Here is a 27,274-nt window from a genome sequence, read left to right as displayed (position 1 = left end):
TAAAATATTTAGTTATAGGAAAGAAATTAAAAGTTTAATTCAGTTAAAACAATGTTAAGATTTTTCAATATCAGTAAATCTCTTTGCTTTATTAAACCTTTCTCTTCTACCCTGTCCCATAGAGATAACTGTTTTTCTGAAGTTCTGAAGCTTGTATACATGCATCAGAACTTGCAATTTAGATGTATTAGCCACCATTATTCATAGGGGATAGTTTTAGCTCTCTACCACTAGTAAAGATTTCTTGGAGGAAAATATCGTATTGTCACACTATGTTTTTAAGTATACAATGTATGCACAAAAAATATTAATTATAAATATATGAACTCTTCCATATTTATAATAGAATGGTAACATTATTTTTGTAGTGGAGTTTCATCTTAATTGAATAACCAACACATAGCAGACCGGTTTCTCAAATTTTTCAAACTTTCAAATACTTTATTTTGATGAATATACTCACCTTATTTCACTCCTCAGAGGTTCTGATTTACCTGTCTAGGAAGGTGGCCCACAATTCTTTTAAGAATCCTCTTCAATAACAAAAAAAAATCTTCTCAAGCTTTTCTTTTTTCATTTTATATTTATAAAAAGATAGTTTTCACTCATTAAAATGTATTATGTGTATTGAATAATAAGTCAGAAACTGTGAAGGATCTGAGCATTCACCCTACTTCTAAGCTAACAAATTAGTCTGATTTTATCTGTACACACACACACACACACACACACAAATGCATGCACACACTGATAGAAGACATAAGAAGACAGGAGATCCCTTGATCAGAGACAAAAAACATTTATTACTCATAGCAAAAGTAGCAACAAGAACAATATTTTAGCACTGATTACTCAAACCGCAATCGTCACAGCATGACACAATGGGGAACATATAGTACTTGTACATACAGTGACCTGGATCACAGGAGAAAAATTTAAAATTAGGAAACTCTGAACTTATTAGGTCTGTTGCTGGCCTGATTGTCCTGCTTTCCAGAGAGAGAGAAAAAGAGAGAGAGAGAGAGATCCTACTTTACTTTGGAATGTAAACAAATGTCTCCAGAGAGGTGAGGAAGGATTTATCTTTATTACCCTCAGATATCTCTGGAGAGGAAAAGGTCTTTTAGTTGATTATCCTAAAATGTTTCCATATACAAAAATTTATACAAAGTTAATTCTTAACTTTGCTGTAAATACCTTTGCTAAGAGGATCAGCAACGTGCATAAAAATCAGATATTTATGGAGAATTGTCTCCCAACTACAGTCACCTTCTCTTTATTACTAAGTGCCACCACTTGGCCCCTGCCATCCTGGTATTCCCTTATCCCCATGCATTTTGGGATTCCAATTTGATGGTAGCATTCTGGCCTACAAGAACTTACAGTGATCACAGAACCCTTCAGGGATGATGGAGCTCCCCTCACAAATTTATTTGTCACATTATTTTGTGAAATGTGGGTCCTGTGGACCCCCCTAGGATGACTGAGCAGATCTTAACATGATAAATGTTTTCTAACATTCCAATCTCTCTAAGTGTTTGGACATTTTCCTCTATAGTTTATCAAGATAGTTTTGATATTTCAACTTCATCTAATGTAGTCCATGTTAGGGTCTATCAGGCAATCAAGCAGAACAATTGTTAGAGCACTTTCTAACATCTTCAATCAAACACTGAGTCCAAAATCTCTGTTTGGTGGTCCTGTATCAGTAAATGTGGCTTGATCTAATTTTTAAAAATTTACTTATTTTTGGTTGTGTTGGGTCTTCGTTGCTGCACGTGAGCTTTCTCTAGTTGGGGCTACTCTTTGTTGTGGTATGCGGGCTTCTCATGGCAGTGGCTTCTCTTGCTGTGGAGCAGGGGCTCTAGGCACGCAGGCTACAGAAGTTGTGGCAGGCAAGCTTCAGTAGTTGTGGCTCACGGGCTCTAGAGCACAGGCTCAGTAGTTGTAGCGCAGGGGCTTAGTTGCTCTGCGGCATGCAGGATCTTCCTGGACCAGGGCTCGAACCCGTGTCCCCTGCATTGGCAGGTGGATTCTTAACCACTGCACCACCAGAGAAGCCCCGGCTTGATCTAATTTTATGTTCCTTCCACCATTACCCACACCTTTAAAATCCATTCCCACACATATCCCCCAAATTTTTGTATATTTGTATATACTGAAAATAATCATGCAGTTCTTTTGATGTGTCAGGCACCTTTTCATGGGTCACACTTTGTGTCTTACTCTTTGGGATCTATTAGTAATTGAGTCTAAGTATAGGCCCAGTCTATAATAGTCCTGGGTAGTTATAGGTCCAGAAACAAAGAGATGACTGGGGTGGGCCCTAAATAGCATCAACAGTGCCTTGCAAGGCAGCAATCTCAGGAAGGTTTCTGCTGACAGAGAAGAATTTAGGGATTTGTCTTCCTTGGCTTCATCGTGATCTGCATATATGACCCCATTTGAATTTTCAGGATCTCACTCCCCAATGAGGTGGGGGATTCAATTTGCACTGTAATCCCATCATTCACAAAATGAGACTCTGACTTTTTGCCTCCAGCTTTATTAAGATATAATAGACATATAACATTGTGTAAGTTTAAGGTTTACAACATGTTGATTTGATACATCTTATATATTGCAAGAAGATTATCACTTTCACATAATTACCATGCCATCATATAATTATTAATACCATTTCTTTTTTTGTGGTGAAAGCACTGAAGATCTCCTCTCTCAGCAATATTCAAGCCTATAATACAATATTATTAGCTATAATCATCATACTGTATATTAGATCCCCAGAATTTGTTAATCTTATAACTAGAAGTTTTCACCCTTTGACCCATATCTTCCCATTTTCCCCACCCCCAAGCCCTGGTAACCACCACTCTACTGTCTGTTTCTCTGAGACTCTGACTTTTGTTTTCAGAAATCTCAGCCTTGTGGCAACAGCAGATAAAGGTTTCTTTCAAGGCAGATACAGAAGCTTTCAGGTCATTTATATTCAACTGAACCTGGGAATTTAAAACCCTGAGATAATCCTTTCCTTTCCTTACTTTTTTCAGCACAGTCAGGAGAAATATTATCCTCTTAGCTTGACTACAATATTCTAAAGCATCGAATACATGGTCATATAGAACATTCCCTTCTTTACGTATTTGGTTAAGAGTATTCAAGATGAAATTTTGTCTATCTCTATTGCCAAATCATGCCATGGACTACAAGTGCCATTTTTTACCACTGAAAATAGCAGAGTCATTAGTCTTTGAAATCTAAGCAGAGTAGAGAAGCAGTTCAACAAAACCCAAAACCAGTTTAGAAAACTCATCCTTATCATGCTATTCCTCTAAAACCACCCCTGTTACTAAAAATCTGTTATCAGTCAGGGTTCAACAAGAGAAGCAGAATCAGAAAAAAAAAAAAAAAATATATATATATATATATATATATATATATATATAAAATATATATACATATAATATATATTATATATATAAAATGAGATTTATGGAAAGGAACTGACATAAAATTGTGGGGCTTCTAAGGCCAATTTAAAATCCAAAGGACTGGTTATCAACAAGGGCAGGCTAGAACTCTTGCACATGAACTGAAGCTGCTAGCCACAGGCAGAATTTCTTCAGTAAACCTCAGTTCTGAAGGTTTGTTCAAGTAATTAATTTATGCCCACCCAGATTGTCTTGGATAATCTCCTTCAGTTAAAGTCACTAGTTATGGATCATAATCACATCTATAAAATACCTTCACAGCAATGACAAGATAAGTGTTTGACTAACTGGTGACTGTAGCTTACTCAAGTTAACATATAAATTGTCCAGCATAATAGAGAAACAGTTTATTATTCTGAAAACTGGTAAATAGAGTAAAATAATCAAACATTGATACTGCTGTTTCTATAAGAACTATACCAATAGATAGGCAAATAATAGATGTGGGGGAATGTGTATTTATAAAAGTATACCAAGCAATAATTGAAAAAGAAATGATAGAATAGAATATCACCATTTAGCAGCCCCAGTGAATTAATGGATGTGGGCACTGAGCACAAATAAAAATGAGAAAAAAAAATCAGACATTATCTGTCCCTGTTCTTGATGAACAGGGATTTATAACCTTGCCAAAGAAATGAACCTGAGTCTGATCAGGTCTCTCTGTTCATCTGCCAGTACACTGAAAATGCAAAGGAAAAAGGCACATTTTGAACTATGTTGCACATATAAAAACAGCCAAATCCAGACTGTGGGAAATCCTTTATATCAGATAGCCCAGGTACAATGGATAAATTGTAAAGAAATGAAAAGGATAGGGGTTTATATGCTAAAATTAATCTTAAAAACTATCATGTTTTAAAAGAACAAAACTATAGTGTTTAGGTATCACACTTGGATGATAATCTGAAAAATAGCTGTTTATATGATAGATTGTTTGTACTATAGTTATATAGAGTATCAACTTCAATGTTGTACACTTTCATGGCTCTCCAGATAGGAACTAGTTCTTCTGCTGTTTGACAGATGAAATTCTTGTCAATGAAGATATTTTGCTCAATGGATTCTTAATAATGAGGGAAAAGCCAACATGTAAGTTATTATCAGGTCCTAGGAAATCTAATAGTTTTGATATCTATTGTTTTGTGATGTTCAACACCCATTATACCCTTTTTTATTCTAAAAGCAGAACCATTTATTTTTGTGAAAACATCTATATAAAGCAGACCCCATCCCTCCGCATTCGTGGTTTTGGGTCCATTATACAGGTGCAGCAAATCAGAGTTTATCAACCCTAAGATGCAGTAACCGATACAGGGAAGAGATGGGGATTCATTACTCAACAAATATTTGTGACAAAATTAGACCACAGTTCTTCCAAGGACATATTTTCATTGCTCTTCAATGTCCCTTTCATACTGGCACTGATAAGCTGTTAGGATGTAAGTCTGGTCCTGCCAGCAGGTTTTCTATAAACTGTATGAATAGAGAACTTGTGTATAAGAGAATCATGGCCTTGATGTCACTGATTTCATGAATCTAGCAGTGACTGAACCCATGGACTGTAGTCTCCCAGTTTAAATTTGCTTCCTATTTTTTGTATCTAAAAGATTTTTCAATAACGTATTGTGAATATTTGAAGATTTCTAGAACCTAAAAGAACACAGACTATAAAACTGTGTCTTTGCTAAAGACTATGGGACATGGATTTTATGTGATGCGAGAGAATAGAGTTGGAGGAAGATTTGAGAAATAACTTCATACTGTAGCATATAAATGTGTCTATAAAAATGTGTTTCCAAACTTTTGTCTAGTAAGATGTTTACAGTTGATAGAATGTCTTGAGATTCTACAATGAACACACTGAAGTGACTTATCCAAGGTTACAGAATGGTAGGAGTGCCTCGATAAATAGAACACATTTGCTCTTAGAAAAGAACACAAAATCAACCATTTTCAGTGTACAGTACAGTCTATTCAGAAAACTATCCATTGAAGCTTCAAATTAGTCTTTTCTTATTCACCTTAAAAAATCACTTACTAAATATAGTTTTTCAAAATGCGTATTGCATTAGGATACTATGTGTATAAACATGTCTGAAAATTTTATTTAAAAATCTTTAAAAAGAAGACATCTCAAAGTTGCTTAATGGTAAACAAAAGGTAAAATATTTTTAAAGTTTATGCTAAAATTAGATCCTTTCACTTATTTTATTTATGAGAATTTATTCACCAGTATTATGCCACAGAGGTAATGCATTTTGAATTTTAAATATTGGCATTATAAATTATAATATCTGTCTTCAAAAGGAAAACAGAATGATCTTTTGTAAAAAGATTTCTTTAAATCTACAGCACTCCTCTTTTGGCATGTCGAAATAGCTGTAACTCAGAGGTAAAGAAATATACGCATATTGATAAAGCATTTATTAATGTATAAAACTACAGTAATTCTAGAAGGCCTGCTTTTGTAAGCACTGTAATACATGGACAATGTTCAAGAAGTGTTCTGAAGTCTAATAATTATCAGCCCAGATGCCGGATTGTGTCTGGGTGGGACAGCTGAATGAGCTGTCACATGCAACAGAGTTGCCAGTCTTAAACCAGCTATGACTCCTCTCTGTACACTTCTCTCTCTGGGGCATTAAAAAACTCTTAATTAGCTTTTGTTCCCAAGCAGGGCTTCATTTTTCATGATGTTACTTCATTTTGTTAGGATTATTAGATTCAAATTGACCTTGACATTTCATTTATTACAGTAAGTACATATATTTATGCAATATTTAAATTCAAGTTGTCAACCTAAGATAAAATCAGAGGTTCATTAAAACACAAATGTCCCTTTAATACTGAAACAAGAATTTGTTGTACACAATTCAGGATTGTGCTGAGATATGATAAATTTATCTGAAAAAGCAAACCTATTCTTGAAGACTTAACAAAATGTTAAAAATACATAGAAATAACAAAGAGCGTAGAAATATTATGAACCTATACTGCTGGTAAAATTCTTGAATAGGGCTTCCCTGGTGGCGCAGTGGTTGAGAATCCGCCTGCCGATGCAGGGTACACGGGTTCGTACCCCGGTCTGGGAAGATCCCACATGCCGCGGAGCGGCTAGGCCCGTGAGCCATGGCCGCTGAGCCTGCGCGTCCAGAGCCTGTGCTCCGCAACGGGAGAGGCCACAACAGTGAGAGGCCCGCGTACAGCAAAAAAAAAAAAAAAAATTCTTGAATAAATTCTATACTCCCATAATGGCAAAAAAAAAAAATACTTGAATTAAGACTATATTCTACTTATTGTAAAGAAAATTCAGAAAAACTGCCATATGATGTATACCAAAATGTTTTGAGTTCCCAAGGGGGAAAGCATTACACCAGTGCAAAATATTTAGGTATTTTTCAGAGCCTGGTATTTTTGAATAGTTTAACCTAAATGTATTTTTATTATACAGTGTCAATTTCAACTTACTTGAAATTTTTCACAGAGTAAATTTCGATTTGAGTCCCTATCTTCACTTAGGGTTCAGGATCAGTTAAAATGTGTCAGCAAATTCAGCTGCTTATGAAAGTAAAGAGCCAATTGTCGTTTACCTTTACAGATATTAATAGTGTGTTTAACAAGTAACAACATGCATCCTCCTTTTAGCAGAGATGTTGCTTACTAATGACATCTCATTTCTTCACACAGCAGAGCTACTCATTCTATTTGGGCATAATGACTGAGCTAACATCAGTTTTTAAGAATGTATGTTATCATTATTCATTACAGTACTGCACTGAACTTTCTTCGGGAGGCAATAAAGAACAAAATGTATATTTTAAAGACACTCATTTTCCCTCTAAATGCTTGAATTAACCTGTAGTCTGTGGTGTTCAGAGAATTGAGTTATGTCCTAAAGCAATGCTTCTCTTCGAGTACATCACGCCTGGAGATTGGGCTCTGATTAGCCTCTGAGTTTTCTAATACAGTCTATTGATTTTCTGTTACTGTAGCTGCCTTTGGATTTTGTGTGCTGGTACAGGGCTTCTGTCTTTTGCATGAGAGAATGATGAATGGTTGTCTGCGAGGCTCCAAGCACATACTTATTTCCTCTTCAATAAGGACAACCGTCAATATCATTTAAGCAGAGAAAAACAGTGAGGAATCCAGCACACTTATGGAACAAATTGAGTTTTCTTCACATTTTTTGTTGATTCTAACTACTAAACTATACACATCCTCCAAAAATTTGGCAGTCTTATTTGGTACTCTTAAATTCCCTTACTCTTATGGTGAGAAAAGAATAAACTTTATTTTAACGGTAAAAATGCAGCTTTTGTGAAAGTATATTTAAAAGCAATCTCATTTTTATTTTTCAGTTGGCCACTACATTGATTTTAAATGCAAACAGACTAGGACTAAGAAATAATGCAACATTCTGAGCACATTTTTTTAAATTAAGATAAATAAGTACTAGAGATATAATGTACAACATGATTAATGTAATTAACACTGTTTTGTGTTATATATGAAAGTTGTTAAGACAGTAAATCCTAAGAGTCCTCGTCACAAGGGAAAATATTTTTTCTTTCTCTTTTATTTTGTATTCGTATGAGATGATGAATGTTCACTAAACTTATTGTGGTAATCATTTCATCATGTATGATGTATGTAAATGACATATTTACATACATGATGCATGTAAATCATATCACTATGCTGTATACCTTAAACATACGGTGCTGTTATGTCAATTGTATCTCAATGAAATTGGTAGGAAAAATCTTATTATGAATGAATGTACAAAATTATAATCATCTAGAACTTCCTACACTTTACACTATAAAAGCTCATTTCAATGTCAACAGACTCTAATTTTTTTTTTTCAGTAGAATACAGCATTGTCTTAGATCATATTCACTACAAGCATAGTCTGAGAAATAGAGTCTTGGGCAAGTGATGTATTGAAGAAGTGGTCTGGATGACCCCTGTAGCAAGTGAGGGAAGCAAAATAAGTCAGGGAAGAGCTAAGCACAGATGTGGATGCAGGTGAAGTCTGGCCTCCGTCTCATTTCATAGGGAATCCTGGAGTGGGAATGGTGCCACTCAATTGTCCCACCTTGAAGCAAGGGCCCCGCCTTTTTTTTCACGCTTGTCAGTAAGTCATTGGTCATAGGCTGCATAGAAGTGGAAGGGGAACATAATTCCCTAGATTATTTCTTTGCCAAGCAGTTCCCATCAGCAGAGGGCAATATTCAAGAGAAGAGGCAGCTGCAAGCTGCTGGCAGTCAGCACTCACAGCAGCTGAGAGACGGGTGGAAGAGCCCTCAAAGGGGACCTGAGCAGGGCAACAGCAATGCCTGCTGGTCACATTCAGATTCACAATCCTGGTCTGACTTGCTCCCACATAGATAGGCAAAGATTGAACATAGTACCCAGAGCCTTTAAAACAGGGATCTGTAAAAGGGATGCACAGTTGGCTTACCAAAGTAATGGTGGTTTGAAATTGTAGTTTAGCATATAAATTGACCAGCAAAAACATTTGCTTTGCAATTTATGGATAAAAACCACAGCGTGTTCTGCATTAATTGAATCCACACTTTTACACCTGTTTAAAATATTTTTACAATTTTAATATTCAGTAAAGTATAAATAAAATGATTCGATTGCTGTGTTCCTGTTACTAATTTTTGTTCTTTCAAAGAACCCCCATAAAATGCAGTGTGTGCTGTTTCAACGTTGTACAAGGAAAGAGGATACGAAATGATCTACCTCTATATTTCTCAAGTTCATTTAGGAGATGGAAAATACTAAACAAATACTGTAATGGTTCAAAAGAGTAGTAATTATGACAGCAACTGAAATTTAGTTATACTTTAAAAAAAATTACCAAATTGTTTATGGAACAATGAGTTTCATAGCTTCTGAAAGTTGGAACGATCACAGTCCTTAAATGGTACATGAATCTGGGTTTTCCCACACATGAAATCATCCTCAGAATAAACTGAATTATATTCTAAGGAAGAGGTAGATTAAAGCAATCCAGATATGCTTAGATATTCATTTAGAAGTATTGTTTTGCTTCACAAAGAGCTGGTTTTATTGAAAACCTAGCTCCATATCATTTTTTTCCAATACCTTGAGTTTTTAGTTTTCTTTTCTTTTCACCTATAAAAATACTTGGTGTATTCTTTGCTCAAATTCTCAAATCACTAAAATAAGGTTTTTATATATGGTTTTTAAATTTTTTTATTGGTGTCAAATACTCTGACTTGCTGATACCAGAATATGAAATTACTGGCTATTGCAAATGATAGATTCTGGAGTGATTTCAAGTCACAACAGGATAGTGGATGAGCTTGTGCTTTTAGATCTTTCTCCAAGCGGATGACTCAGAGTATATAAATTAATATCAATCCAGTTTTGGCTTGGCACCTTGGTATTTATTCTACACAGGAATCTGTAATATTGATTACAAGTCACATGAAGTTAGACTGATATACTTCCTTCCATCTTCTTTCCAAAAATAAATTATGCCAGAAATTCAAGGTTAATGAAGCAAGCTCATTATAATACACTTCTTCTGGGCATTCTTTCACTTTAGTTAAGTAACTGAGGAAATTAGGCAGGTGGAGGTATGAAATGTGCTACATGCATACACACTCCTCAGGCTAAGCTGACGTAAAATTACTTGACTTCATTTCCTACCTGTAATAGAAATGACAAGGTATGCGGATGGAATAAGTCTAACAAACTTCAATGTGGTAGGGTATCAACTAGTCGAATTCACTCCTTGTCAGTTAGTAGAACATTAATATAGTAGCATATGGGATTTTGTGAATTCTTGAAGAATCAGTGCAAACTTCAAGAAAGGTAATATTCATCTATTGCTGATTAAGATCAACTGTCCTGCTGTAACTTAGGAACAATTTAGTAATATTAACCAATTGAATAAGGGATATACATATTCATTGGTATGCTGAAGAGCACAGACTGAGGCCACTTGCAAACTTGGTCAAGTTACTTAAACTCAATATGGCTTAGCTATCTCACATTTAGTATAAAGGTAATAATAGTACACTCTACGTGGAGCTAATAGATGTAAAATACTTAGAAGAATACCTAGCACATATAGGTATTAGCTATGAATATTCAGCAATAATCTTAAGAAAATTATTAAGGATGTATAAAAAAATTTCCTCAAGAATATTTAGTGTAACATTATTTGATATAGTGGAAAAATATAAATAACCTTCAGGTCACAACACTGATGTTTGAATGATTACGTTAAATCCTTAAGTTGGAACCCTACACAGCCATGTAAAATGGCATCATAGAAATGCATTTGTGATATAAATATATTAATATTATAGCACCAAGATAAGTTAAAAACAGTATATGAAACATGACTTTAATTTTATTAAAATTAAAAAGTAAATGCATATAGATACCCTAAATAATTTTAACAATGGAAACACAGTGTTAAGATTGACTATTTCAGAATGTAGATATATGGGTAATTTTATATTTTTAAATTTTATTGCACTCTGGATTGTTTTTAAAAAATGAATTTCATTTTAAGAAAGAAGTCAATTAATTTAAAGGTTTAAAAACTCTCACAAATTGTGCTAAACATAGTTTCTAATCTGCTAAGTGATCTTGTAGAGATATACCTCTAAATAGGACCTTTTTATATAAATGATGTAAACCCAGCTAATTTGTGCTATTTCTCTATGAGATAAGTGCCTTCTACAGAAAGTCTTCTGTTTTTAAATGTAATAAATGTAAAACTCTATAGGGGATATAGGCTAATACCGAGAAATCACTGACTGGCTACACTTATGTCTTGAAGCAATAAAAATGTCCCCTCACATTATATTAGCAATCTAGAAAAACAGAAACCTGATAGCCTTTAGCTGAGACTAATGTAAACAGCCGCCATTATGTGACCTACAGTGCTGAGTAAGATGGCCTTCTGTTGGCAGAATGCTCAATGATCTTCAAGGGTACTAGAACGACTTTTTTAAAAAAACTTACAGACATACATCCTGAATTTTTCATGTACTCCTCAATACTATAAGAGAATATTGTTTTACAAAAAAGTTTCATTGCCCATGGAAAAATTCTGTGATGTGTCTACTAGTAAGAATTTAAGCACATTTACATAACATTACCAGAATACATTGAGAAGGTAATTAATTCTTCACGCAGTCAAAAGTGCACTTGGCATTGGTTGTTTATAGAGAAGAAAACTTGTAGCATGCCTAAAAGTTAAAGACAAGAAATGTTATTAATGAGATGATTTCACCTTGAAACACAGGAGAAGAAATCCATCTATGAGAAATCTAGTAAAATTTTCAACAATGCCACCTTGGAAAGAGCACTAGTTGACATGATTAAGCCTTTATTTAAGCAAGGGTTATTATAATCTCAGCTTCATCTATTATTTCATTCAATCATTCACTCATTTATTCCTTCATTCATTTACTTAGTTATAGCAGACCATTGCCAGATGAAGAAACCAAAAAAAAGCTTAATTAAAGCTAGAATCAAATAACTTACAACATGTCACCAGAAGTTACTACTAGATTTTCAGAGTATGGATTTTGGCAGCAGATAAAGAGTACCTGTGCTTTAGTTTCCTTAGAAATGAAATTGGATAAAGTGAATTAAAGGGGGAGGGGTCGTGAAACCAAAAAGCTAATGCCTACTGATTGATTTAAAGGAAACTTTGAATCTGCTGAAGATGCAAATATCAGTATCTCGAAGTTTATGACTTTTCCTACACTTAGTTTCTTCCCCCTTCCTCCACCCCTAACCCTGAATATGGCTGGAGAGCTGACAAATGCACACAGTACACTTAGATGCCAAATACCTGGACGCACGTGTCAGCCATGATTATCAACAACCTGTGCTACATGCCAGTTTATCCCACAGGGGCTCAGGGAATATGTACATGTTGTTAGTCCACAGTGCCAACAAACCATGTGTAACCACAAATAGAAGCAGAGCCCTTCTCAGATCTAATCACACATTTCAGAACATGACTTTGTTTTTGTTTATATACCTTGTATTTCAGAAATAGGTTTATATTTATCTCAAGGAAAAATAAATATAAAGAGGCTGGGTCTGATCATATATCTTTCTAGGAATTAATCCCAGAAATTATATACTGAAACTGAAAATCTCTTCCAAAAACTATAATTTTCAGATAGTTAAATGGGCAAAATATCAGCTTGTTATCCATTTGCTTATTAAAAAGCAGATCAGGAACATCCCTACCCATCTTTTAACGATTATTGTCTAATATTTAATTGCCTGCTCACTGCCTTCTTACCCAAACATAAACCTTCTTTCACACAAGTACAAAAACCTGGAAAATGCTCCTCTGAATTAAGTGCTTCTTTTAATGAATAAATAATTCATGAACTGTTACCTTCTTCATGAAAGTTTTTAGCAATTAGATAATATTATGAATGTTTTCCTATCACCACCTACTCTAGTTTTCAAAATTCATACTTCACGTTTTGCTAAATTTGCAAAATATAATGGGTTTCACTTTATGGACTTATATTTGTGACAAATCTCTCAGTTATCAACATATTTGTTAATTCTTGTTTATTAGAATTTCTATTTTAATTTGCAAAGTTTGAAATTAAGGTGGTTGAAATGGAAATAAACTAGTTGATTTCTTCTGAAACATATATGAGGTGTTTACTCAGTTCACTTGAGGACCAAGAAATCTAGTGAAGAATTGTTAAGCTTAAAGGATCAGTGAAAATAGAGAAAATCAAAGTAAAAGCTATCAACCAATCAGTGATCTAGCTCTCTTTCACCTCATTATTATTGCTCCTTTATACTTTCTATCAGTTTAAATTTCCCTGCTCACATTCATGTAGCTGACCTTGAATTATTTACTTAACTTCTATTAGCTTCAAATTGTTCATCTAAGAGGATTATATAATAGAGTTGTTGGAAGACTAAATTAGATAGGATATGTGAAGTAGCGAGCATATTGTAGACTTTAATAAATGATGGTCAGTATCTTTTATTTCTCCTGTTTTTCATATAAACACTTATCTCCCACTCCCTGAAATATACAGCTCTAGATGCAATATAATGTGTGTGGGTTTTTAAATATAGGTTCACTTACTCTCCTGCAGATTCATTTTCGTAATTATTAGTGAATGGGGCTACTGATTAATATATAACCATACTTAATAAAGAAATCTTGTTTTAAAATATCTGTGTTGATTAACTGACATAATTCAAAGTTATTCTGATATATGTAATTCAGTAATCTGGGTTTTTTTGTTTGTTTGTTTGGTTGTTTTTTTCTTGGTGTTCTGCTTAACTTGTGACTAACTGCAAACAACCAGATAGGCTTTGTTGAGTATAAACGACTTCAAATGCTCCTCTCTCCATGGCTTGAAAGTCCCTCGTACCTGTGGGAAACGACACATTGAACATATAATAGACCAAGTTTTTATTCTTTTTCTAGGTTATGTTAAAGGTGTCTGTAAGGGAAATGGAGCTACCTTTATTAAACTATTGTGCAACTATAAAGACGACCCATATTTCAAAGACTTGGACTATATATCCTTTCCTTGAACAAAAGTCAAGATGTAAATAAAGTCAGGTCAGTAAATTAAAAATAATAATATAATTTCAACCTCATATTTTTTTCTAACATAAATGAAATGGGGGCATAAGTATGGGTTCATAATTATTAGGAGTGTGTCTCTGGAGAATTTACTGGAACTCCTTGACTTCTATTACCAATTCTGCAGTTTGGGGTAAGAACAGCATATCAAGCTTGTTTTATGATTACTAAATAAAATAGTGTTCAAGTACTTGGAAGATTATCAGTATGCAATAAATGTTAAATGTTAGTAAAGGGAAAAATTTTAAATAACATGAAGAAAATAATCTGGTATCATGAAATTAAAGAAAATAATGTAGATGTATGATTATTCTGACACTAAAAAGTGCTTCAGGAAATGGCCTGCCAAAGTTTTTATCTGTTTGTCCTTTTTTTGTTGTATTGAATGAATAGCCAGAAATTTTAAGAAGCAATAGTGATTGAATATAGGTTGTGTTTGATGTATATATAATATTGGTTGATTTCCCATAGAGAAAGAGATCCCAAGAAAAGTGTTGGTCTCTTGAGCATGCATTACAACCTATTCTGAGTGTATATATAGGTTTGAGATGTTAATGATTATATAGATCTCTGACAATACTAAAGTGCATAAAAATTTAACTTGCTGAATTATTATGGTTCATTTTGGGATTATTTCAAATAGCCCTTTGTATTCTATGTTTATAATATCATGTCAGTGATCAGAACCTACAAGTAGAAGGGCAATAGCTACAAGAGTGACTAATTATTAATAATGTACCACAATTTTAAAAATTTAAATGTCAGCAGTTGCTTACAAGGTGGGCATATGCTGCATTCTGAAAAATAAAAATAGAAATAGTAATTGGAAAGCTAATTACTGAATAAAACAATTAAAATTTTGATTATGTGTTGGAAAAGAAAAATTTATGTCTCATACTCCCAGATGTTAATTTATCTTCTTTGTTTTAAATTTGAATTGAACACAGCAAAATGTGAAAAGTTAAAAAACAAGTTTCAAAAGATATTTAATATACTTTAACTGTTCTAAAATCATGAAAAATTAATTTTTATAATTTTATTCAACTAGAAAGTATTTTGTTATACAACTGCACCATAAAATTGCTAAAGTAACAAATATATACTAATTATTTGTACGACTCATTTTAGATTTTTGGAGTATCACGATCATTGAAATGTTTTTATGTGTGTATATTTTATGTCTCAAACTATAGTGAAACTATAAGCTTGTTCAAGCTAGAAATGACAGATAACACTATTTATATACCACCTACTCTCAACCACATCCCAGTTTCAGCTTACTACTAAATTATTGTTGGTCTATGCCTTTCTTATTTAAACTATCAGACATTACATCCGTTAACTGTACTAATTACTTAATTGCTCAACTATGTTGATATGGGATTTGACCAAACTATATTACACAGATGACAAGAGACAAATTCAGTAACCTTGGAGGCCCCATTCCTCCACTTTTGATGATAAGCAGGAAGACAAGAAGCCCTTCAGTAGGTCTAGGGCAGCTCATGGAAAAACTGGCTCATAACAGACTCAGCTCTGGAGACACATCCTTTTTATCAAGACTTTTTCCTTGGAAAGAAAATTCTTGTTGCACCTTTGTCTTGATATTCTCTGCCTGCTATTTCTTTTAATAGGAAGCACCCTCACTAGGATCTCTTTCCCTCCAGTCCAGCCATAGCTGGTCTAAGTTTTCTCCAGCAGGACAGCTCATGAATTCCATGTGCTCTGATACTTCTCTTCTCAAAAGTTTTAACTCAATAAACCCTATTTACATTTACACTACATCAGGGTAGTACGTAGTGACTTGTGTATCTGTGCCTTGGTTCAATGACAAAGGATGTAGAGGCCTATTACTTTAAGATTAATATGAGAGAACACCTTTCATCACTTAAATGGTAAAGGGAACAGGGACAAAGTCTTAAATATATAATACTTGCATGTAAGTCTGTTTTCCAGTGAACTTGGAATTTAGGATGGACTAAAGGACATATCTATGATTTTCTTCAAAATGCTGCAGTACCATTTTATTGAGAATATACTGAAAGCTCTTTTGGAATCAGTTGGATCCATGTCTTTAGGTTACAAAAGTAGCATTGAAAATGTAAACAATATTAAACTCCAACAATTCAAGACAGAATGTTAAGGCTAACAGAAGTCCTTCAAGATTTCCTTTACATTTGTATGTATCTTAGTAGACATGCCATCAACAAAACTTTTTTTCACTAATTATATTATAAACATGTTTATCTTTTTCTCATAAACCTCATAATGAAATGCACATTGTTTCATCACATAAAGAATACTTAGCATAGGGACAGTTTATTTCCCATATTTTTAGTACAGTCTAGCAGAGTCACTAATATTTATCGACATTTTAAACTACAGAATAATTGGCAAAAACTGCTTGTGTCTTTTATTATAGCAGTTATTTAAATGAACCATATTTGGGGGAAAATAATTGGTTTGAGAGATGCCTACAACTATCTGTGTTATTAGTATTTGCATGGAAAAAACAGATTAATTTAACTTTTTACCAAAGGAAAGTATTACTTTCTGATGGCTAGAGTTTGTCTCTTGAGACCAAAGGCCACTGCATAACTGCAGCCTAAACATCTATGGATCCCTGGCAAGGAAATAGTCTCACCTAATGTTACGGGTCTCTTGTGATTTTAACACAACTCTAATATAAAATTGAAGAAATCTAACTATCATTTTAGGTTACATTACAGACTGATTCCAGCTGGGAACATGAGAGAATTTATCAGCTGTTTGCTGAATATCTTTCAAAGGCAGTGATTAAATCCAAATTCCTTAATAAGATATTCAGAGACCTCCAAAATATTGTCCCACTTCCATTCATATTCTTCAAAAGAATTACATTAAATTCTATAAAATAGGCCATATTTTTCACTACTACTGTGCTTTTTCTCAGGACTTCTTTCTTTCTGGAATGCCCTGTTTCTCTTTCCTACCTACTCTGTTTTCTGTCCAAATATTGTCTGCCTGCTTCCTAGGCCCAGTGCAAAAGTTGTCTCTTCTCTGTAGCTTCCACTGACCTCTTCTGAGCCATCTCTTCACTTCATGTGCCTGACACAGAATTCCTCATATTCTACCTTCTGCAATAGATGTTAAGACATGTTGTATTTCCTTTACTTGATTATGAGTATTTTGATGGCATGTATTTCATAACATCAACCTTCCCACCTACATGTAGTACTTCTCATTCTCAATTCACTTGAATGTATTTAATCATTAGGTGGCAGAGAAAGTTGAGTGATTATTATAGATATGCAATTTTAAGTGAAATATAATTGAAACTCTGATTACATTAAAAACATAGGACTGACTTTACTACTTTTATTTTGGCAGGGATTTTATGTAAGAGAAATGGAACCTTAAAAAACCTTACTAACCATGGCACTGATTTATTAGAAACAATGGCACTATTTTCCTGTGGGTAATTAAAATACCACAAATAAGTAAAATCCAAAACTTATCCCCAAATCTCATCTTCTAGAATTTGTATTTCTTCCACTCCATCTTTCCAAGTCATACCTAATAAAAAAATCCATGTAAACACAATCATTTCCATGAGCGTGGCAATTTCAGAGCCAATACATTTGAATTTGGTGATAGTCATTTAGTGTGGTAGTCCAGTGTAAAAGATGGAGCAGGACAGGTCTGCCTTGTCCCTTCCACCTATTTATTCTGTAATCCTGGGCGAGTTACTCTCCCTGGCTCCACTTCAGTTTGCTTATCAGTAAAATGTTGGGAAGGACCCTACCCCCTAGGTGTTTCATGGTGATGAAAAGCTAATGTAAGTGTTCAGTATATGTGACCTATTTTTATTATTCATTCTTGGCTCTTCAACCTTTCTAGCTATAGATCTCTCTCCTAAAAGACAAACGTTGGCAGAACCAAATTCAGACTTTTTTTACCTACTGGAAATCTTTTAGCCCAGTCATGTTTCAGGCATGTACGCATTTTTTAAATTTGCGGCATTTTCTTCAATGGAAAATTTGTTCGTTAAATCAGAAAGTTTCCTTTTGGGAAACAAAACGGAACACCTCAGTAACAGTGCTTCAGGTATACTTTGTGCCCAAATCCATTGATTCTTTGTTTTACTTTCTAGGAAGTAAATGATTTTCAAACAGGTCAGGAAAGGGTGATAAAACACAGAGAAACATTTTCTCTATTTCTATTATTCAAGTAAGAGTTCTTTTACAGTGCATGCCCAAAAATAAAATAGACTTATGCTTGTCTGCAATCTAAGGAATAATGTATGTTACTTAGCACAGAGGTAACAGCAATCTGAAGCTTTTCAATTAAATCCAAAATGCTGCCATACCAATTCTGTTACCTCATATATATCAGTAGATTTGTGCTTGACTAAGTTGCATGGAGGCATCTTCATACGTCATGAGAAATATACCTGCAATTAACGGCACAATATACAATCTGTTGACAAATTCTCTTGAGAACTAATAATTATTTTTTAATGTGTATATGTTTGGTAAATGATGCTATAAATGAACTCAGACCAAAGCAATTATTAAACAGAAGAAAACATGAATCTGTCCTTTCTTAGGATTATGATATAAAGAATTAAATGATATCCAGTCATTTGCTAGCATCAATTGAGTTTCACATAATGTTGTCTGCCTGCCTGCCTAGGGTATATAATTTAAAGGCTTTCTATACAGAAAAAGTGTTTCCCAGAAGTATTTTATTCTTTTAAGTTTCTTTATTAATTTAAAAATAATTTCATTCTTCTGTCCTATGTCCTACAGAGTAAATTTTTTTCCAGTGCTAATTTTTCAATCACATTTATGTGAATGTTACATTCTCAATTGTTATTTTAGAGCTAGTCAGTAAAAGTTATTTCTTCTGTCTTTGAACCCAAGAAAGGAATTCTGAAGTTCAGAGCTACTAATGCTCTGTCATGCATAGGCTCTCTTGTTCTCACTCTAGCTCTTATTCTCTCTGTATCTCTCCTTAATGCCTCTAAATTATCAGTATACTCTGAGACAGAGGAAAATAGGGATTTTTCTGTTAGGGATAATAGATTGGCAGGAATATGGGGAAGAGAGGATATAACTGTCTGAACTTAACAATCAGATTAAATCGGGTTTTTCCCCCTATGGACTAATCTAAGAAACTTTATTACCTCTAAGTTATAGAAATGAAACCAAACCACAGACAAGGCAGTGTTTTAAAGAAACATACCATTAACTCAGAGCCAAAGTTTTGAAGTCTTAGGAAACCTCAATTGTTTGAAATGTATAAATCTCAGAAAATGATACTATATAATTTTTCCCTTTAGAATATGATCAACTTTTACTTTGGCAGAATGAATACAAAGATCAGCATTCCATGTGAATATAGTCAGAGTTATGGAAAATGGAAATACAAATCTGCTTCATTGACAGTATTTGCTGAAGAACAATAATTTACACTTTAATTCCAAACTCACTAGAATAAATCATGGTACAATTTTTTTTTAAGTACAAATCTTGATGTTAAGTTCTCTTTATAAAATTTTTCATATTGTGTTAGTTAAAATTAAGTAACTTTCCCTTTCTATTTTTTTTCACTGAATGATGAATTCCTTTTTCCAAATGCCTTAGATTGAAAGAACTTCCTAGGCAGCATATGAAGTAATGCTCAAACAATTCATAAGTTTCATTAATTTCCAAACTATGACATGACATTAGATAGAATACCTTTATATAATCATGCTTTTATACATTTATTCACTAAGAAGGCTCTTATATAATTGTTCAAATGTGTAAGTGATCTATATTTTCATTAATGTAGATTGCATTGTTTCTGGTACAAGGTGGTGTGGTATAGATTAATATAAGTGTGTGTTTATGGCGTGTGTGTTTACGTTCTTTCTGCCCATAGGAAAATGGAAACACTTGATAAAAGGCATTTTTGGAAAATGGCATTTTGGATAAAAGACATTTTCCCCAAGGATATACAAGAAAAAAGGGTAAGCATTTATATTTTGTTTCTAGATAATTCTTTAAGGTGAAATGAATTCCTTATTAAAGATTTAGCTCATAAGAAGAGTGAACAGTGTAACTAGCTGCCTACTTTTGATGAGTTATCCAAATATTTTAAGGGTATTTTTCCATCTTAAGGATCAAAAGCTGGTTGAAATTATATGACTTTAATCAGCAAACAGTTTTTATATACATTGGCTAATATCCATGACTCTTTTTTCAGCCAATTAAAATAAGACACAAAGAATTCTTATCCTCCATAACTTGTATCCTGTTACTTATGTGAGACAGTAAAATTCTTCCCCATAGAGCGGAGGAGGAAGTCAGATAAGATCATGCCCACTGCCTTTTAGAATCCTATCAACACTTCTAGCATCTCCCAAAGTTGTCGCCATCCTTCTGTCTCAGAAATGGCATTCTTCAATTTATTTTGTAAATGGATCTTTGGCAATTTCTCAAATTTCTCCTAGCTTAGAAACTTTTTTTTTTGTATTTAATGGATCTATTGTCTTATCAGACTAAAGGCTCTAACAAAGGGATTTTCTTTCTTTTTCTCAATGCATATAAAATGGTGATGCTCAACTAAGAGATATTTTATAGGTTCTAAGGGACACTCCACACCAGCCAATTCTCAGGAATAAATCCCTTTTTGGAAGACCCTCAAAACGGGATCTTTGCCTTAAACAGAAGGATGTTCTTGGAGAAGATCATTCTTTTTTTTTTTTTAGGGCTATCCATATAATTCCTTTATTTTTTAATTCATTTTTATCGGAGTATAGTTGCTTTACAATGTTGTGTTAGTTTCTATTGTACATCAAAATGAATCAGCTATTCATATACATATATCTCCTCTTTTTTGGATTTCCTTCCCATTTAGGTCACCACAGTGAAAATCATTCATTTCTAAGCCAGATAAAGGAGGAGACAAATAGTATTTCTCAATCCATAATTCAGAGGCTCACTTAAGTCAATTTCAAAGTAGACATGGACACTCAAGGAGACATCATAATTGTCAAAGTGTAACTTTCAAAAAGTTAAAAATGTGACTTGCACAAATACAGATTGAACAGCAAAGATTTAAAAACCCATTGTATTAGTTGTCTCTTGCTGCTTTGACAGATTACCATGAATTTAGTGGCTTAAAGGGGTGCAAATTAATTATTACACAGTTCTGTGGGACAGAAGTCCATCATGAGTCTCACTGGGTATAATCATGAAGCCAGCACAGCTGTGTTCCTTTCTGGAGGCTCTGGAGGAGAGTGTGTTTCCTGCTTATTTGTGTTGTTGGCAGAATTCAGTTTCTGTGGCTGCAGGACTCTTTGTTTGTTGTTGTTGGCTGTAACGTGCGGGCTACCCTTAGCATCACGAGTCCTCTGGTTTTCACTCAGAACAGGTAGGGCATTGAGTGCTTCCTGCTGCAGTATTTTCTGCCACATCCTGTGGTCAAGTCTGTCTTTCTGACCACAGCCAGGAACAGTTCTCTGCTTTTAAGGACTCATATGCTTGGGCTTACCCAGATAATCCAGGATAACCTCCTCTTCACAAATTCCATAACTTTAAAAGCAGTGGCAAAATTCCTTTTGCCCTGTAAAGTAACATTCAGGAGTTACACGGATTAGGGTGTGAGTGTTTTGAGGGGATCATTATTCTGGCTACCACACTCATTTTTTGTACCTTTTGACCCCCTTCACCCATTTCATCCACACCAAAATCCCCACCGCTGGCAACTACCAACTGGATCTCTGTACTTATAAGTTTTTTTTAGATTCTACATATAAGTGAAATCATACCGCTTTTGTCTTTCTCCTTTTGACTTATTTCACTTAGGATAAAGCCCTCCAAGTCCATCCCTGTTGTGGCAAATGGCAAGATTTCATTCTTTTTGGCTGAGCAATACTCCATTATGTATGTATGTACCACATCTTCTTTGTCCATTTGTCTGTCAATGGACACTTCGGTTGCTTCTGTGTGTTGGCTATTGTAAATGATGTGCAATGAATATGGGGTAAATATATCTATTTGAATTTGTGTTTTTGACTTCTTTGGATAAATACCCAGAACTGGAATTGCTGGATCATATGGTAGTTCCATTTTTAACTTTTTGAGGCACCTCCATGCTGTTTTCCATAGTGGCTGCACCAGTTCACAATCCCACCAGCAGTGCACAAAGGTTCCTTTCTCTCCACATCCTCACCAACATTTATTGCTGTTTTTTTTTTTTTTTTTTTTGGCGGTACGTGGGCCTCTCACTGCTGTAGCTTCTCCCGTTGCAGAGCACAGGCTCTGGACACGCAGGCTCAGTGGCCATGGCTCACGGGCCCAGCCGCTCCGTGGCATGTGGGATCTTCCCGCACTGGGGCACGAACCCGTGTCCCCTGCATCGGCAGGCGGACTCTCAACCACTGCGCCACCAGGGAAGCCCTTGCTTGTCTTTTTGATACAAGCTACTCTTAACAGGTGTGAGGTGATACCTCATTGTGGTTTTGATTTGCATTTCCCTGATGATTAATAATGTTAATCATCTTTTCACTTATTAATAAGCTAAATAGCACAATTCAGAAGGGGATAGGGGAGACTCATACAAAATCTGTGGGAAAAAAAGGATTCTGGAACAAATTTGCCAGATGGATATGAAACAGGTCAGTATCACAGGGTAATAAAACTGTAAGATTTGGATTGATCTCTTCAGGTGGATAAAACTTATTTGAATTTTTAATAAATGGAAATTATTTACTACATATTAATTATTTATAAATTAATACATAACTTTGTAGAATATAGGCCCTAATCAATAGTAAATAGGTCAAACAAAATTGTATTTCTTAGTCAAACTTCATCATGCATGTAAGATTTTTAAAAACTTATTTTGAAGCTTTGGATTTTTTTCCCCTAACAAAGTGAATCACATCAATGGATTATTGTCAGTTTCTTTGGACTGACTCTAAAAATTAATTTCATAGGTTAAGGATTGGATGTAAGGAAAGCAATTGTTCAAGTTAACTATAGTCTTTTTGATAATTAACTGAATAAAAAGTTATGTATTATATGCACAACTATGTTATGTATGTTCAAATGTATTTTAACATATGCATGTGCATACGTAATGTAGAGACATTTGTGTATCTGTACACAGATAATAATAAATATATTTAGATCTGTATTTGCTAAGTACTGAGGACTCTACACTTTAAAAAGAAATGCAATTACTTCATGCAATTCACAGGAAGTGCCTTTCTCAGTCTTCTTACATAAGGCATTTTTAATGTGATCACTACAATTCTTTGAAATCAGTTTAATTCAGCATATATTTATTGAAGTCCTACTATGAAATATGAATTATATTAGGTGCCTGGATATTAGAAAAGAGTCACCTATGGTCCGAGGTCTCAAAGGACATACAGTCTAAAGGATGAGATGAATAAATAACCAAATAACTATGACATAATCTGAAAATTGCTCAATATAGTGATATATGAAATGTTATGGGAATGCAAATGCATAGATACTTTTTCTTGGTGGAGAGTTTCAGGGGAAACTGAGGAAATGAAGATACACTTGATTTCATTTTTGAAAGATGGGTAGGGATGAGACACATTAACAGGACATGTGGGCCATCCAGAAAGAGAGGCAGCAAGATTCCAGTGCGATAGGAGTGGAGGGCCTATGGTGGGTGGTGATTGGTATGAGGCAGGAAAGGTAGGCCAGAGCCTTGCTTTGCCATCAGGCAGACGGAGCTAAACAAATATCAGCTCTTCTCTTGTTTACTGTGTGCTTTTGGCAAAGTAGTTTTTCTAATGTTGAATAAATTGTACAAAATTATCTCCCTCAGAGTATTCTCATAGTACTGAGTATACATAGTACAGTATAAATGCTAAGTTTCCATCATTCCTCATATACCATGACTAAAGTGTAGACTTTTTTCTACAAGCGATAGAAATTCACCAGGATGTTTTTTAAAGATCATAGTCGTAGTAAAGTAGAATATGACTGCAACAGCAAAGGGTCGAATGCAGGAAGGCCATTCCAATTGTTCTGTCACACAGGAAGAGGCTGGAAATAAAACACTGGAGATGGAGAGGAGGAGGCAGTTGCTAGAGGCGTTTGGAGGTACGGATCTGCCTAGAATGATCACATGGTTTCTGGCTGATACAGAATATAAGGGTGAAGGAGAAATCAAATATAAGGTTCCTGGTTTAGACCACCTGTTATCAGTGATATTATTAAAGAAAATGGATAGAACGAGGAGAAGCAAGCAGATCATTAGGGAAAATTTCTAAGTTTTCAAATACTTGTCAGAACAAAATTGTGAAAGAAATTACTTTTTCTAGAGTTATTATCTTCATGAATTTTATGTTCCCTTTTCTAATAAACAGAAACTATTCAATAGTGAACTAAAAAGCAACTTATTCATAAAATATAATCTAACCCAAATACACACACACACACACACACACACACACACACGCGGGTAGCTCATGAAGTTGTGATGTTTTGCTGCGTTCTCACCTCACTGTTTTTGCAGTTGTAAAAGCCTTGCTTCTTCATCTCAGGTCTGTGTTTTCTACCTCTTCCGTTGAAATCGCTCCTTGAAGACTGTCTACATAGACTAACGTACCTTGAAGAGAGGAAATTTATCTTCTATTTGCTTTGAAGTCTCGCCACCAGTATTTTGTTGCTGTGGTCACAGTAAGTGTTTAACACATATTATGAAACAAAATCATCCCATAATCTTTAAATGCAGACATCCCTTAAACTCTTATTGCTAATTAAGTTAATTAATTTCCAATTTGGCTGACAAGAGCAAATTCAAGAGGCTCTTGGTATTCGCAGAGGCCCTGAGAAATTCCCATTCAAAGGTTATAATCTATTCTGTCTCCAACACAAAAAACGAAATGTGAAGCAGGAGGCTTGATCTAACCTCTGAGCTCGTCTGAGTCAGTCACCTATAACTAATTAAGAAGGCGTGCTTTCGGGACGTCTGGACCCACGCTGGACATGCGGTATTACCCAGCAACCACCCGGTCCAAGGCAGCAGAGCCAGTGGAGAGTGAAGAAACATTTTCTTCCCTGAGGTCTGACAGACACATGCTGGGCTAATCACTTTTTGCTTGTGCTCAGCTTCCAGGGCTTTTCCCTGTGTCATCATTCTTCCGGTTGCAGCCTCCTGGGAAAGTTTTCCATTGCACACCCTGACTCTGAACAGTTCATTCGCGGTGCATGGCAGGGAGAAAGTGGGTGAATGGTTCTAAGTATCATCGGCAGCAGTTGTATGTTGTGCTGAAAATACCCACAGCAAATTGTTAGGAACACAAGGGAAAAAGAAAGAGAAAGACTGAATGTAAAAAGTGCCTGAGGTACTCCAGGCAAAAGCTAATGAAGAGGGAACAGGTATCTCCCCCGAGAGCAAGTGCTGGGGGAGCCAGTGCCAGGTCCCTACATTGTAGGCTAGTGCAGCCATCCTGAAACCTCTCCTACTAATTCATACTCATTAGGCTGATTTTCTTTTCAGAAGGTTTTAAGGCAACTGAAAAACGAACTTTAATTTTGTACGGGTTTCTTTTTAAAATAAGTCATTTCAACAGAAATCATTTAGTTATAAAAAACTATTAAGTCAGGTTTGAGAAACACCTACCAGGGTGGGGAAAGGCAAGAAGAACTCCTGGGTGGGTGTACAAAAAAAATTCATAAAAAGTTACCAGGACAGGCAATTTAAAATAGGTAACTGTTTTTAAAAATAGGTAGAATGTAACGTATGTATTTTAAAAATAATATTGTCGTCTGTAAGTTAAATTCGATCTTTCGCATCTAAAGTTTTTTTAAGAAAAATGTTTTATTATTGAACAACTGAACCTTTAGAACCAATAATGTAAGCAACAGAAACTTTGAGAGTATAATTAAGTATATATTTTATTGTTAATGAAATGTTAATATATAGTTAAATTACATGTTTTAATAAATATTTATTTGTACTACAAAACATAGCATTTTGTGCAAGCTATGTCTTATTTAGTCTCCTGATGAAGGAAGATGATTCCTGTTAGGGGCTGAGTAGCATGTGGGGCATATAGGAATCAGGCTGAAATGGTTATTACTTTTATTATTATATCCCATCATAATTTCTCCTTTCTGTTCCTCAGTGTGAACAATCAACATATATAATGAAGTTCTAAGACAGTAACTCTAATATTTCTAAACTTCACCAAAAGACACTTATTTGAAATAAACGATAAAACTGGTATGCATATATTGAATAAAGAGTTCAAATATTTTTCATTCAGTTTAAACTTTCTGATATATTAAATGTTTCAATGTTTCTACAAATATACAAATAAAAATAATAATGAGAACTTCTATTTCCAGCAATGTGCGTCAAGATTAAAAAATTAATTTTTGGAGAGGAACTCTCTAAGACCAGAGATGAAGCAGAGCCCCAGAACTGCTTAAATGAGCACTGGGTACCCATACCTACCCTGCCTGGAGGAATTCTGCAGTCAGGTGTCTGAGGATTTCAGAGTCCAGGTAGGAAAGTACAGTGGATAGACACAGTCATATCCCCAATTTGTTCATGCTTTCCGGTGTCCAGGTTGTTGGAAGTGCTTTTTTGCACCCTGCCTCTGGGCTTAGCCCTGTAATTCCTTTGGTCCCTGGGAACAGTAGCAAAGATGGTGGAAACAGACTTGAAAAGTGTTTATAAAGTGTATCTTGCCCTATTGCTGCTCTTGGAACCCTGTCACCACGTGAACAAGCTCCAGCAAGCCTCCTGAATGATGACAGGCCACCTGGAAATAAGGCCCAGTTATCTCTGTGGTCCCACCTGAGGACACTATAAATTACCTAGCCATTGCAAAACTACCTGCTGACTGCAGATAGTTGAATGAGTAAAGCTAAGATTAGCCAATTCCAGATCACACCACACCACAACAATCACACTTCTGAGATCAACCCAAATTCTTGATCTTCAGATTCATGGGCTTAATAAGTGTGTGTGTGTGTGTGTGTGTGTGTGTGTGTGTGTGTGTGTGTGTGTGTGTGTGTGTGTGTGTGTGTGTGTGTGTGTGTGTGTGTGTGTGTGTGTGTGTTTTAAGGCCATTAATGTTGTTTGCTATATGGCAATAGCTAACTGATGAAGA

The sequence above is a fragment of the Orcinus orca genome, chromosome 4, assembly GCF_937001465.1.
Source record: "Orcinus orca chromosome 4, mOrcOrc1.1, whole genome shotgun sequence".
Taxonomy (NCBI): Eukaryota; Metazoa; Chordata; class Mammalia; order Artiodactyla; family Delphinidae; genus Orcinus; species Orcinus orca.
Note: the sequence above shows the minus strand (reverse complement) of the source record.